The sequence below is a fragment of the Paralichthys olivaceus genome, chromosome 14 (genome assembly GCF_024713975.1).
Source record: "Paralichthys olivaceus isolate ysfri-2021 chromosome 14, ASM2471397v2, whole genome shotgun sequence".
Classification (NCBI taxonomy): domain Eukaryota; kingdom Metazoa; phylum Chordata; class Actinopteri; order Pleuronectiformes; family Paralichthyidae; genus Paralichthys; species Paralichthys olivaceus.
In genome coordinates, this window is record NC_091106.1 from 13,810,385 (window position 1) to 13,826,470 (window position 16,086).

At 41.8% G+C, this 16,086-nt stretch overlaps 1 protein-coding gene across 3 annotated transcripts in view; it reads left to right on the top strand.

The window, feature by feature from the left end:
• marchf8 (membrane-associated ring finger (C3HC4) 8) overlaps window positions 1-16,086 on the top strand; it is a 74,837-nt gene that overhangs the window by 20,249 nt on the left and 38,502 nt on the right. The window lies entirely within an intron of this gene.

Consider the following 16,086-nt stretch of genomic DNA (forward strand, 5'->3'; position numbering starts at 1 on the left):
GCAGAAAATAATCTCAGTTGGTTTTAATTCTAAATGACACAGTGTTAGTGTGACGAGGTGGGCAGTGGAGAAAATGATCCTGCAGGTGCCCCATAGTCATTCATCAAGAACAATCAGAAGGTAATTGTTTTAAATGCCAGATGTGTCAATCCCAACATTTACAATAAACTCCTCTTTACAACATTTCTCCATACAAATTATTTCTGTGGGTTGAGCTGAGGTTTTGCATCTAATGAGTTAGTTCAAAGTTGGTTCTGCTTTTCCATTTGTTGTTACATTAGCCTGTGGGCCATCTGCTTGTGCAGTTATGTGGTCAATTACCAAAGGTATCATATTTATGGTGATTAATTTATTCATGGAGTTTTGTAAAGGGCTGCATAGTGGTGTAGTGCTTAACAATGTCATAGCAAGAAGTTTTCTGGTTTGAATCCCAGCTTGGCTGGGGCCTAGTTGTGATCTTTGTGTGCAAGCATAGAGGCTTGTTTGTCTCTGTTTAGCTGCTTTCAGACGTGCACTGAACTCCAGATAATCTCCTGACATTCTCCATAGGGGCTCTACATGACAGTGAGTCAGAGGCTCCACATATCCTCCAGAGTTTCTCCTGAATTTTCTCCAAAAATGAGAAACCAAAATAATGCAAATATCTCAGGATGAAAAAACAAGTCATAGATGTAGAAGACGTTGACAAAGATGTCAAAGATGACTAGATTTGAGAATGTTTGGCGATAAGGGCCAGTGTTGATTTAATGTATTGAATAACATGTGATCTCCACAGTAGAACAGATACTTTACATCCTGCCTCTGCCTACTGCACCTCACCTGAACACTAGCGAGACATCACATCTGAAAATGGCTAAAGTTGGCTCTGTATGTACCAACGTCAGCTGGGATTGGCTCCCCCATGGGACCATCAAAGGACCTCCTCTCTGTTTCTGTACCGCAGCAGCAACAAACACGACAACAGTGAAGTGCTTTAGAGTGCAGTTGCTTTTTTTTTGGTTGGGCTCTCAAACAAAGTGAGGTGCTAAGACAATATGTCTGTGGCGTGGCCTCTCTCTTCAGCTTCCTAAGATAACAATAGAGCCTGTAAGTGCAGCGGCACAGGTGTTCTTGAGAGGCTTCTTCACGCTGCATATGACGCTGTGTTTCTATGGAGTTTCATTTCTGTCGGTGTTCAAGAGTCTGCACTCGTTCATTTAGAAAACATTACTTCTTTATTCATGTTCAGATTTTGTAACGTTATCCCTCAAAACCCTGCACTCCTTCAATAGGCATTTCTCAGCTGCACTCAGATATTCTGTTTCTTCAGTTTGAGGCTCTCTCAGATTTCTGCTCTCGCTCTTTATGCCTTGGTGACAGCCAGTCGCAGGAGGCATTATGTTTTGGGGTTTTCTTTCTATCTGTCCCACCAGTGTGAACACAGTATCTCAAGAACACCTTGAGGGAGTACCTGAAAAAACTTTCAGTCAGACTGAGATGAACCGATTAGATTTAGGTTATATAGCAAATCAATTTGTTGCCTACTGAACACATTATCCTTAGAACGCCTCTAAATTCTAGAATGTTTTCAAATTCAGCACAAATGTTCACTTGGACTTACAGACGAACTGATTAGATTTGGGTGGTCAAAGTTCACGGTGGCCACACACACACACACACACACACACACACACACACACACACACACACACACGAACACAAGCACACATTCACCCCTGATGATTCATTTATTTTGAGCCTCACCATGAAGCTCAAAATCCTTGTCATTGCAGAAGTGAAAGTGAACTGGGGTTCATTTAAAAACTGGTTTCACGTCATGCTGTTTAATACAGGTGTGGGTTTATTTTAGCTACATGCACTTTTTCGAACAATGCATGCTTAACAGGAATATAGGGTTTAAACTCTAAAGCGGACATAGCAAGGTTACATTTCTCTGCTGGGGAATAAAAATGGACGCTTTATCATGTCTGTGGGGGAATCTGGTCTCCTTTGCTACAGAGACTGCAAGAGATCCAGCCCTGCATCTCTGTCTCCTGCTGGCTAAGCCTCTTTTTTCCCCCCGGGGAATAAGTGGATAACAGCAGTGAGTCCCGTCCTCCCTGTAGGACCATCGGAACAGAAACCTAGTGGAGGAGAAGTGAGAGGAGCATTTACTGTGAATGCTGATCAGCTTGAGGGTCCTGGAGGTGTGTGTGTGTTGTGTGTTTGTGTGTGTGTGCATACCCAAAGCTTAGTCACAGAGCACAGGCCCATCTGGCCCTCTCGACAACACAACTGGTCTTTTTGCACCGCGAGAAAAAAAAATCAGAACTTTCCTTCTACTTAGAATTCAGAGTTAGTCAGCTGCTCCTTTAGAGAGCACCACATCTTTAACTGTTGCCGGCCCCTCGCTGGCCTCTCTCCTCCGAGCTCCACTCAAGTCCATGTGTCTTCCCTGAAATCCTCTTTGGATATGTGCTTGTGGGCATTTTGTCCACGTGCTGTGGTCCCCCACCTGAGAACTCATATAAGGGTGGATAAATGAGGTTTAGGAAATACTTTTGGGGAGCGAGACTTTCATTTCTTGCAAAAAAAGGAAAGAAAATTAAACACTCCCTCATATTTCTTAGCTGTGGAAAATAATACGGTCAGATTTGTTTGAGTCTGGGCTTTTCGATAAGGCGTGCAGCGAATGGATTAGGCATGAGTTGACAATAAAATAAGCCGTGGCATAGGTAGCGAAAGAGAAAAAGCAAAGTTATTTTGCTGTTTGAGGTCTTTTGGTCATGTGGTGTATCGGAAGTGAGCTGTCAGTGGATGTTTGTTGATTATCCTGTCTCTTTAACCACATTTGCATTGTCACTCGCTGCTGTTTTTACAATTTATTTACATGAGCAGCTTGTGATTACACCCAGCTGCAGCTTCCCTCTTTAGTCGCACACACCAACGAGCAGGGCCTTGCTCACGCTAGTATTATATTTAGCAGTATGTCTGTGTGACCGTGTGCACACTGAACCCTCTGATACTTCATATCCACCCCTTTTGATGCTGCATGTATTTTTTATGAAAGCACAGAGCTTTGTCCTTCAGTAAGTGTGTGTGGGAGTCAAGGGCAGAGAAGACTACCTGTCTCCACTCTGATGTTCGGCGGTTTGCGCTCCTGGACTCTAATGGAGCATCTCTGGACTTTGTAGAAGCCGAGATAAAACACTGACCGCCACAGCGGAAAGTCCCAGTCGAGCCTCCGGGTAAAACAGGCTGTTTTGTGAGTCTGTCTTTGCTGATTTACCAAAGCACTTCTCGTATGGTGACGTAACTTTTATTTGTTACTGCTTTTCCACCACTGAAACTGCTTTCTTTCACTTTTGCTGTAATCTGAAGTATTTTGCCTGAAATGACAGGTAGCGTCCTGTTTAACACTGAACTTTAACATATCATCTCAATACTGTTTGATTAAATTCTACAAATGTGTTTAAAAAATGCTAGAAAATATGTTTCTCAGCCTTGAGGCAGGGAAACATTTTCCAAACATTTGGTGGATCTAAACTGTCCAAATCATTCCCCTCCAGATTGTGCTGCCCAGGGGCAAGCAAATGGAAATACCATGATAATTACCCAGAAAGCCTTGGGGCTGAGTAAACTAGGCATGAAATGCTGAATTATCAGGAAAAAGGAGTGTTGGAGTGTTGTGTAACTGAAATCTGTAGGGATTTAACCCAAGCTGGTCACAACATGTTGGGAACAGAGGATGTGATTGGTTTATTCTACGTGAATTACAGGTGCAAGTCTGTCATTTTACACATATGGGTTTTCTCTGCGATTTACATACATGCACAAATTATCCCCCTGTGACACAGACACTGTACACATGTTAATCCAGTTAATATTCGGGTTACACAAATGCAGACGTGTGCACGTTTTCACTCAACGTACATCTCATGTAAACACACACATACAAGCACACACCCCTGAATTCAGCCTGACACACTAGCAGAGGCTGGGCAGAGAAGATAACACACAGGCAGAATGGGATTCTCTCTGGTTCCAGTTTTTATAAAGGTATGAATGTTGTGTGTCGGCAAACTGACCTACTTCACATGTGGAATCCAGAAAAATTTCACAAATTGGTGAACATCTTGTGTTAAGATACTGATTAAAATACAATTACTGTCTGAGAAGTGTTTCCTCTGTGTAGTGGCAGTATTCAGTAGCTCTTTTACACCAGAGTTAGCTGGTATATATGGGGTATTTTAAATGTGACTAAACTTCTTTTAAAAAAGAATCATTGTCATCATGAATCATTTCCCATCACCAGAAGACAAGTTTTTTCCCCTTCGTGCATAATGTTTGACGTCACAAACTTGCCAGAAGCTGAGGTGCTTTCTCCCCTTGCTGTCTCGCCAAAGTAGTGTGTTCACCAGAGTGTCTCATGTCCATCGCTGCCGATCGGACCCAGAGTGAGTGACTCCTGATTGTTAGTGTGTTTTTTAACCACTGGAAAAAAGGGCTTAAGTTGATTTCATTGCTTTCTTAAGTGTTTAAAGGTTCTGTTGTATTTAACTCATATTTTAGTCCATTTTTTGTCAAAACATAATGAAAACATAAGTTTTCAAAGTTACATGTCCCTGTTTTAATCCAAAGCCCAAAGATATTCATGACAGATAACAGGAAAAAAAGCAGCGACTTATTATATCTGAGAGTCTGAGACCATTTGTCATTTTATGCTTGATAAATGACTTAAACTCCTGACTTATTGTTTTGATGGATGACTTACTACCCTCAATGCCTCACTGCAGGCTGCAAAGCTGCTGCTGTTATTTTTCTGCCTCCTGTCTTTTTCTCTCTTACCATCAAGTCTGTCTCTCTCTGCAAACACACATTCGTGGATGTGCAGTCATCTAGCAGGTACACACACACACACACACACACACACACACACACACACACACCAGGATCTGTTGTTGTTAGCACAAGTCTCCCGGGGGACCCCACTGTGCTGTGTCACTTGAGGTTGAAGTGCTGAAAAACATAATTAAATGTGGAAGAGCCGACATGATGGCAGGGCCTTTGAGGGCCTCGACTGCTGTGAGGAAGGACTTTGCTTCACTTTGTTAAAGATTACATTTCATTAGCTCCTGTGACGGCCCCATGGGTTATTTTACTTTCTTTTGATGGCTGTGACACCCTCTGCTATATAAAGTTTTATATACCCTATGCGATTACAGTTGACCCATAGTAGCAGGAAATAATTAGCCCCCCTCAGCTGCTCTGTATGTGAGCAGATGTGGCGTAAAGTGCAGAGTGGAGAGAGTGTTTGCTTTGTCTCTGGTGTGAGGGGGCGAGCTCCTGTCTTTGTGTGGATACCAGCTCTTAGTTTCAGAGGAGCAGCTATTAGCAGAGAGAGACATCGAGAGGAGACCATCTTCACTAATTAGCCCCCACCTCATCACCTTCCACTACCTCCACCCACACACGCAGCTATCCTTGTTAGGACTTTGCACTTTACATTCACTATGGACAAAACATTATTCCTAACCTCAACTGTGTCCAATTCATGCTTAACAGAACAACAATTAATATCTTACCCCGAACTTGAACCATGACCTTAGTCCACCTTGGTCCCAAGTCTGGACCAAACCAAGGTTCATGTCTTTGTTCCATCGTTAACATTTAACCTGGTTAGTTTTGTTTCCACATCAGAATTTAGGGAATGCACTAAAGACATGTCATCTGAACCATCACCTACAACATCCTCATTATTAAAACATTATATGGGCAGAGGTGAAGGCGAGAAGCAATCCTGTGAGCCACTTCTTTTTCTTCTTCTAATGTTTAATGCTGTTTCAACTTCATGCCATTGGTGTGAGAGTCCGAACCATCAGAAAAACTTTTTTCACACTGCAAAAGATCTGAACCAAGACCAGAGCTCTCTTGGTTGGGCTAAATTTTGCTCCTTTGGTCTGAGGCACTTTTTATACTCGGAATTTTGGTTTGAAGTGGACTGAAAAGTCTGAAGGTCAGTACCAAACAATGCAGGTGTGAAAGCTTTTAGCTGTTAATACTAACAAAAGAGGTATTAAAAAGTAGTACACACACACGTTCATACTTTACACTTAACTGTTAGACTTAGCAAGTAAATCTTTATCTCGCTTTGAGGATGTTCCCTGTGGAAAAACACATTTTCAAATGATAACCTCAGGATTTACATATTCTGTGGGCTGTATAACCCAATGTGACAGATATATGGTTATTAACCCACTAACTGTTGCAGATTTGCTCAGCCTGTCACACGCTGCAGGAACAGAATGTGCACCTGTACTCAAAAAGCTCTCAGCTGTAAACCACCAATTTTGCCAGAATGCATTTGAAGGAACTGATGTAATTTTTTTTGTTTGAATATTTGAGATTTTGAATATCTTTGTTTTAGGAGTGACTGTGTTTGCGCAAAGGCTCGAGTGAAGAGCCTGTAGATAACCAGAAACAGTTGGTGCAGACACAGATGAGAGTATTCCCTGGAGGTTGAAGAGAAATCACCACATGAAATGTTTAAAGCTGGTTGGCTCCACTCTCCACTCTGTTCTCCATCCAGAGCTTTCCGCCGCTCTTCTGTTCTTTGTCAGGTGTATCTGAGGACGCTGTTTAATTGCCTGTGACACCTTGACTTGGTTTTGAAGTCGGCCACGAACATTCTGCCACTGCCGGCCAGATCGATGGTTGATGCTCTCATGCAGAGCCCAAATTTATCTTCCTGAGGAGACGCTGCTTCCCTGTTTCCCTTGCTGCTGCTGCTGCAGTCGTGCTCTGGTTCTGATGTGTAGTCTTCCTATAGAGCCACGCGATGCCAGGTGTATAATGGACACACAGCTTGGTCATACTCCATTGTGGTGGCCAGTAATGTGGCGTGCACTGTCACATAATAAGTCTCTTGTGCACTAAGTGAAAGTGTCTTTATGTGTTTGACCAAGACAAGTTGACTTTCACCTTCCATGACTGTGCTTTGAGCCTTAAATGGCGGCGTGGAAGTAAACAGTCATTTCCTTAATTTAGGTTTTGAGAACATTTTCTCAAACAGGCCCATTGTATCTCAGTTTTTCATGGTGTAGACAGAGGAGAGGCTGTAATTGACATCTCCAGAGTCAGTCAGAGACTCTGGAATTAGGCATATTTAAATTTCTAAGTATTGGTTGGATTTAGCCCGATATAAATCCTCTCTTCAGATTAAATTACCACGGCACAGTGATTCTGTGCCACATGGGCATCATACTGTAGGAGGACATTACCCACAACATGTGTCAGCTGGATGAACGTTTTCAAAAGCTCAGGTACAGTTACAATCTGCCATGTGGATGTATTTTAAAATGAAACACCCATTTGTTATATTTGAACGGCCAGTTTGAGAGAGGTGGTGTTGAAGCTACTTTCATCAAGTTGTCTTTGGTCACTGAGGAAAAAACTCTGTTTTGTTGTTACGTTCATGGAAGAGAGAAAAACAAAGATTCACTTTTTTTTTTACCTGTTTTTGTTTTAGGATGTGTTGTTGTGCTCTCAGTCAGCGTTTTTAAATTAGTGACATTTTGTTGGTTTATGCTGTTTCAGAAAATGAAAACATCAAAGCTGCACAAACTACGCAACATTTTTTTGAAGCACATCCTCAATAAACTGAATTTATTTGCATTTCCTGTAAAGTGTGCACATTGCAGCTGTGGAAACGTTAATCAAATGAAAACATGGTATTGGAAGATGTTACAGTATGAAATGATCTGGATCAGAATCAGTGTCATTTCTCCCTGTAACTGCCTGCATGTACTGTGTAAGTAAACAATACATAACTTCCCATTGATTTACTAAATCTCTCTATTATAATGCACAGATTTTTAAAAATATTTTTGCCTATATTTTGTATTTCTATTTATTGTTATTGGTCTGCATATATTTCAATTCTTGGATGGAGCAACTGCAACAAAACCCAATTTCCCAAGAAAAATGTCGTGCTGCAGTGATTCTGTGTCAATGAGTAACAAAGCGTTAAAACTGTGAGATCACTTATCATAGAAAAGCTGCAGTGGAGCCAAATTAGTTCAGAAATGCTGTTTTGAATCAAACGCTGGTCACATCAGTGAAAAACCACCAGCACTAAATCAGAGGTTGGAGTCTCGGGGGCAAATCTGCTGCTTTTCCCTTATTATGCTTTACTACTGGGGGAGAAACTGTGCTTGTTAATGTTGAAAAGAAACGCAGCCTTTACAAACAGCTTCTCTAGGCAGAGTGAAATACCAGATGTTAGCTGCTTATAAATATCTGTTGTCTATCTGAGGCTTTCTTGAAGGATTTAGGACACTTATATATCTCCCACTACTATATGTAATATTTATTATTTCTCTGCTACTATTTTGTTGCACTTCTTGGACAGTGTAAACTGATTTGCACACACCAGAGTCATGGTATATTAATTTCCCATCTGTGTTTGTATATATTGTTTATTGTTTTCTTTTGCACTATTCTTTACTTAAGTAAGTAGATTGAGAGCTAAACCAGAATCACATTCCCTGTGTGTGCACACATACTTGGCTAATAAAGCTGACTCTGATTCTGAACATATGTTGCCTCTTGATTGTTCCATTTATGGACGACCGGATCAGTTTTGAATGAGAGCAGCTAATATGGGTAATAGGCAGCGTGAGTCTGGATGACTCATGGGTCATCCGCCACTTTTCTCGTTGCTCATTTTGTTAATCTTCCTGTGGATGATACAGCAGCATGAAGGCAGTAGTACCTGGTTTCCTGATGAGGTGTAGTAATGGAATGTGTCCTGTTCTCCTTCTGCTTACCTTAAGAGTGAGAATTTGCAGGGGGCTACCATGGAGTTGACCAATGCTTTGTAAGTACAAACAATCATTTAATCATTGTTTGAGTGGCAGACCTTATTAATGCTAAGGACATTTGTCTCCTTCCCACCAGATAACATCAAGAGCATAAAAACCTGAGAGAGGTTTTGTCAGTGTCTGGGTTTCGGTTCCTTCTTTGTTTTTTTATCAACTTTCCAGCATTGCGCTACACTAACTAGTCAGCAATTAACCATGAAGACACTGGTTGCCTCAGCACCATCGTCTGCTCAGCTGTGAAGCATTCTCTGCTACATGTGCTACAGTAATGTATTGTAAACAGGAGAGTTGGATGCTCTCTGCTGGACAAACAAAGTGACGACATCACCCAACAGTATCTTTATCTGGGGAAAAGGTTTTCACAACAGTCAACATATACTGTATGCCAACAGCAATATGTGTGATGGAGCAATATCAGCTGATGAAATCTGCTGTCTGATAAATCGGTCAGGCTCTGCTATGGACCGTGGTCTGGCACTGACACTACCAAGAGGAGAAATCTAGTGCAGGTGCAGCGCGCACTGAACAAGCACGGAGACTTGCCAGGTATGAGAATAAAAAGATAAGGTGAAAGAGAGTACAATTATAGTCCGATGTATACATGAAGAAAGCAATAGAGATAGGAGCATGCTGTTACCGTAGAAACGGAGCAAGGCCTGAATAAGAGTACTATTAGCAGGAGCGAAGCAGCAGAGGCAGAATGTGGAGGAAGATTTGTCTGTCGTTCGCCGCTGACATGCTTCTGTCAGAGCTGTCAAATGTTGGATGTGCCAGGTGCGCTCTGAGTATTATGGGTAGAAGGCTCTCTGAGGAACGATACCCTCCGCTGTCTAACTCCACGTTGCGCATCTCAAGACTTTAGCAAGAGCACCCTGAATCAGAAAAAATGTCTCCTCTGTGAAATGGAGCTGAAGCCTGTTTGTAAGAGTAGGAGGAGTGGATCCTCGCTGTCAGTCCGCTGTCGTTTTGATTGATGTGTTTATTTGAACTCGCGTCACCTGACACACGAGCCCTATGAGGCTGGTGACTGCTCGGTTATCCATCGCCTCAGGTCACGCAGCCAGCGGGGACGGCAATCAGGCTGTTTCTTTTGAATGATTGTGTGTATGAATGCAGTTTTTCTCCACTTTCCTCTTTCCTCTGTCAGGACTGTGGCCTTCCTCTGGCGTTTGAATAGATTATGATGGTGCTGAAACATGAAAGTCTCAGGCCGGTAAAACAAGATGAGCATTGGGGGACAGTCAGGTGGATGAGCCATCGCCATGGAAACCACCTCCCAAGGACTTTGTTGAGCTTCTTCCTAAACCAGGGTTGTTTTTGTCTTTTCACATCACTGCACAATGACTCCTTGTGTTAGTGTTCAAGGATCAGACCCTCCTGTCTGAACCACCATTATCCAGTTTAAGGTTAACAAACTTAAATAGACACCAACCATTATCGTTTTCATTTCACTTGTTTGTTACAACACAGTATTTTGGCCATTGGAGCATTACAAGAATGAAGAAAAAAAAAGAAGCAATAATGAGAATCCACTCCTGGATCCAAAATCTTGAACCAACAATCTCATTGTGAACCTATTAAACAAAGAAAGAAATTATGTAGACAGAACCTACACTGGTTGACGGGGGGCATTCAACTGCAGTGCAGTAACAAGTTGTTTGTATTCACTGATTTTAAATTGAATATTTGATTTGAGAGAGATGAGTCATCACAGTTATTGACGCACACAGCAGAGGCTGCTGTGTGCGTTTCTCACTTTGATTGGCAGTAAACCTTTTGAGTGAACTCGCAGTATTGAAGTACATACAGTGCATAGGAACAAATCAACCACATGACTGAAAGCTGAAACTACTACGCCATGATACACAAAGATGTGATGACACCGAGCTGAGCCAAGACAATGGTGTATAACTGGCCGGTGGAAGAGGATCTGATGCGTTTCTCCTAGTGAACCACTCAAAGAACTCTGGCTGAATACAAACCATACAGGCCACAGCTGATCTCCCAGGGAGCAGGATCACTGTGCTGAACAAACTGTTGAAACTCAAGCTGCAAAAAAATGGGGCACTCTGTGTGATTTAGGAGAACCAGTGCAGTGTCTGTTGTAAAGATGCCTTTTTGGAATAGACTGTTTACTTGACCTGTGGTGACGCTGGTTGCAGCCTTCTTTCTGAAACTGTAAAAGTAACCTGTAATTGAGCCAGTTAAGAATTTAATCTGCAGAACCCCAAGCTGCACCAACGCTGCTGCACAGAGAGCTGTTCACCTGTTTATTCAAAGTTTCAAAGAAGCTTGACTCAACCAAAGAATTAATTACTGTGTGAATACTCCGTTGCTGTGATCGACCTCAGTTATGTTGATGAGCCCCTGCTGCCACTGCGACAGAGCGCTGGTGACCTTTGTGTTCAATGTTTATTATAATTGGACATATCGCCGGTCTAAATTCAACACTGCACTTTATTGGTACCTTAACAATACACAATAAGAGGAGCTGAAACCAATACGACAAGCAGTTCTTGAGAAATGCGAGTTATGTTATGGAGAAGGACAAACAGATTTCTGGAGTTAATAGATTGATATAAACAATGATTTTTCCATGATGATGTTTCACTCAAATGTTCCTCAGGACATTTTAAAATCTTTTTTTACGAACCAGCTGATGTCTTTTCTCCCTGAAATGCCTCACATGCCTAACTAGGGGCTTATGTCTCTGAAGTGTGTAATAAAATCATCCATATCTAAGATGAATGAATATCTAACCACCACCTAATGATGGAGATGTCTGTGCTTGTGTAGGTAACTTCCAGTGTATAGACGTTATACGACTATAGGCTGAGATAAATCAGCGAGCAGCTCATTAAGTTTACAAACTTTAAGGAAAGGTTGTTGTTGTAAAAGACCTTAAGTGGGAGGAGAGAGGGAGGAGGAAGAGTGTTGGAGAATTGCTATTTAAGCCAAAAGATGTCATCAGGAAAGCATCACCATCTGCTCCCTGTTTGAGAGTTGATTTCAGTCCCATTTCATGTGGAAACTCAGTTCTTTACCAATGACATTTGCTTTAAAGCTGCCGGCACACAGACGCAGAGCTGACCGGGCAAATATTGACAGGGTGGAGGGGCGATCAGAGCAGCAATTGGAAGGAGGTTTGCGTTAACGGCGCGTTGGTGGAAAATGGAGGATGGGGAATAGCAGAACATGTTTCAGATGTGGGAGATGGGAAAAAAAACAGTGTGAGCCAGCTGGGAGCGATGGGGTTTTAACTTCATGTTTATCATCTCAGACTCTATTCACTTCACGCTGACTCTCTCCTCCTAACCTGAGGTGGAGCGAAGGATTTCAGAGAAAATGAGGCCTAATAGTTACAGTGTGATTTGCTTTTGCAATTTCCTTCATGTCCTGGGGAGTCGGCTCGCTGAATGTAAGCCTCCGCTCTGCCTTCCCCTCTGCTTCATGTGAGCGGCAGCGGTCGCGGAGCACAGCATTTTTGTAGTGTGACATTGTTGCTATAACAGTAGAAACAGCCCTCCAGGGGGAGAGCAGTCAATCTAAGATACTATGTAAATATCACTTTGTGGTTTCAAATCCGTTTTTTTTTTCCTATGCTGCGATGGGCCTTTTATCCATTTTACTGTCATCGTGCTGTCTCTTCAAAATGATCTGAAGCAAGTCACAGCTTCCTGCGGCCTCATTGTGAGTCCTTCACAGCTGTGTCATGTGGCACAAAGCAATCCTGTGCCATTACGTCCACATGGAGATGAAACGGAGCAAACGCGTTTACAAGCAGACGGCTAGTTAGTGAGAGAAACCACGACCTTGTCTCCTGTCGATCATGCATCACGTCAAGATGACAGGCTTGATGAGAAGGTGGAAGGATGTTAGAGGCTGCGTTCTGCATCAGTGGGGGATGTTTGCAGCTGAGCAGAACAAGGGGAGGGACCTGCTACCTCGAGGTTGAGGTCACTGTGAGCAGGGGACCGTCACATCTCATGTGTTGTAAACATGTCTATATGACTCAACAGAAACCCCCACTATTGCATTTAAACTGAAAAACCTGAATAACATCGCGTTAGTCATTGCATTGCACTGTTTTGCTTGGCCTTGTTATTGCTGCACATACTTTGGTAAATTCCCAGTAATTAGTTTTGAGGAGCAAACTTTTTAATTTGGTCATAATTATAAGTGAAATAGAGGCAGTGTAATCACTTCAGATGCTACACTTCCATTTGGGAATGAATGTAACCATTACCATGTAACCATTAAACAGAGTGAAACTAATTTAGTCAGCCAGGGCACTGTTTACAGAATACACAGTGTCACATTATTATCTAGACCAGTAAAACATGCAACCTATTTCAACTGTTTGAGATACCTATGTTTATTTTTGCCACTGTCATTGACAGTCTCTTCAGTGAGGACATGCTGCATTGTGTTAAGAGACTATATAATAATATGTAAATAGGGATTACAAAAAATTTGATTCACTCCTCAGTATAAATTAAATCACCTCTTATAACTATGACCTCAGTAGCAAGAGGCCTCCATTTCCTAATGGGAAAGTGCTAAAGTCGTTATTCCCTACAGAAACTGCCCCTATTCACTCAAGCTTACCTGCATTCAAATGAAGGTAATACAAAATAACTATGCTTTGTAGATGAAAAGTAGAAAATAGTTTTTGTCAGCAGGGTTTTTTACTGATTATAATCAAAATGAATGTTTTTAATCCCCTGTAACGTACTAAAAGAGTCTGTATCTCCTGTAATGTTTGCTAGTAAAGAAGGATCCAGTCCTTGGGTCTCTTGAAAGGAGCTATATAAATTCAAGCTGTTATTATTCACTACATAATGTGAAACATTCACTGATTCATATTTGATGGTTGACCATTATAATGATGGAGGTGGTTATATATTTTGATATACTACATGTTTACACTGGAAGGAAAAGTTGGTCATTCTGTTTAATGAAAATAGCAATATAATAGCAATGCATTATTATCATTTTAAAGATTATGGTTATTGTTCAGGGAGGATTTAATGAATGGCTATCAAAGGCCTCTGTCATGTGAGAGACCGAGTGATTGTTGTGCAACATATGGAGCAAACATAAACATGATGCAAAGAGAAATGCATGAATATACGGTTTACAATAGAGAAAATGCAGCCTTTAAGTTTTGCGAGGAAATTACAAGTGAATGTATTCCTTCTGTGAAACTTTCAGTAAATATTTAGGAAGAAACAGACATTTAAAATGAAGTCTTTGCCCCAAGAAAAGTTTTAGTTTTGAAGTTTAGTTTATGGTATGTGCAGGACTGTCAGCAGGGGGCAGTAGAGGTGAGACTCGCTGCCCCTTTATTCCAAGTGGATTTGATCCTTTTGACATCACAGCATTCACATTCATTTAATGTGTTGTCTCTTAATTTCAACATGCCTTTAAATAAGTGTTATGTGTTTTAAAATATCTGCACAAAGGTATCCTGTGAGTTTTTGTTCTAAATGTGCCATATTTCTTCCAATAATTATGTGAGCTTCAATCTAACTAAATTATAGCAGTTACACCCGAAAATATTAAAGATCCCTGTTCCCTCCCTCTCATTGAAAGTTCAAGCTTGTGGGTTTGAGCATTCTCAGCTATTCAGAATGCAAATGTGAACCTCTCAATGAATTGCTGGCACAAGCCAAGTTAAGACGGACAGCCTCTAAATGCAAATTGCTCCTGCTGCTGCTCCGGACCCTGTTTACCCGGGAGCCAAACGAGACTGGACCTTAAAATGTGGATTGGAGTGGGAGTGGAGGACTGATTCATGGCTGCATCCTTCATCCATCATCAGTGCTTGCAGGTGGGTGAAGAAGAGGCTGCACATAAATCCAAGGTTCCTCGCTCCAGGTAGCTGCAGTGGAGAGAAGAGCTGCGGATTCCACTGGTGCTTAAAGCATCAAAGCTTCTAATGCTACAAAGAGGCTGAGTTGAAGAAATGATACTGTCTGAGGAGTTTGTGTTTACTGTAGCCTTCTGTTCACTGGCACCACAACACACCTCTGAGGAAGCTGTCCCCTGATGGTCAGACTTAAAGAAACCATTTATACTTCCTCTGTGTTCAGTCTTTGGTATGAAGCTGCTTCTGTGCAGCTACATCAGAGTGAAATCAGGTTCAAGTCTGTGCCACCTCCACGTACCATCCCCACTGCCATTAAAGATGGGCTAATGCCTTTTCTCTGCATTTTCACTGAGGTCACTGACCCATGGTTTGAAGGCATGGACAGAAGGTTGAGATGCAGGAGTGCCCCCCCCTGCTGAGAGTCCTCTTCCTGCGGGGAAGCTGCTCACGGCCCTGAAATCCTGATCAGATAGAGTGTATAAGTGCACCTGCGGTTGAAGAGGATATTGTAGTATTTCAAGTGTCTGCATGTGTTTCAAATACCACCCCAATCAGTGTGTTTGCAATGCAGACCCCTCCACCTTAGTAACCCCTAATGGGGCACCATCTGTTTAGCAGCAGGTGATGACTGATGATGTCATAGCTAGTGATCTGAAGGGAGCGAGGCGGGTGGAAGAAGGGATGCATTAGTGTGCATTTGTTTTTATATAAAATACTGAGATCATCTCTGCAGGGACGCACATGGAAAGCACAAGTTCAACATAGATCTAAGGAGAGTTTTTAAAGAGATGGCTGGATGTGTGTGCAGCCTTTGAAAAATCCTCCCTTCTGCTTTTTAGCAAAGGCTGAGAAAGTCTGAGAACTGGCCATAAAACAGTTTGTGCCGTCGTTATACTTGAGAAAGACATGATCGTAATCTTAATTACCCACTTCAGGCTGCTGATGCTTGTAGGAGACAGCTTAGACACTGCATTGATTTTACTTCAGACAATGCATGCAGCTGTTGTAATTACTCCTCCTCTTTCAGGAGAAGAAATTAAAAGGTTATATTTGTGGTCGTCAAGAATAAATCTGAACAAAAGCGAAACCTAGAATGGCCAAGAGTTACCCCAACATTCATTCAGTCATTCGCTTAACCCTTTACTTTAACTTGGGAATACCTCATTTACAATGCAGTACAGAAAATAAACAAAACATTCCCAGGCATCAAGGAAACAGGAATGAGAAACAGAAAGCAAATGAATCAATGAAAACAAAAGGATCAATCAGGAAAATAAGATGAGATTTAAAAACTTAAATTGTCTTAAGGATAAAAATAAGTTGAATGTATGATGTGATGTTGCAACATTGACC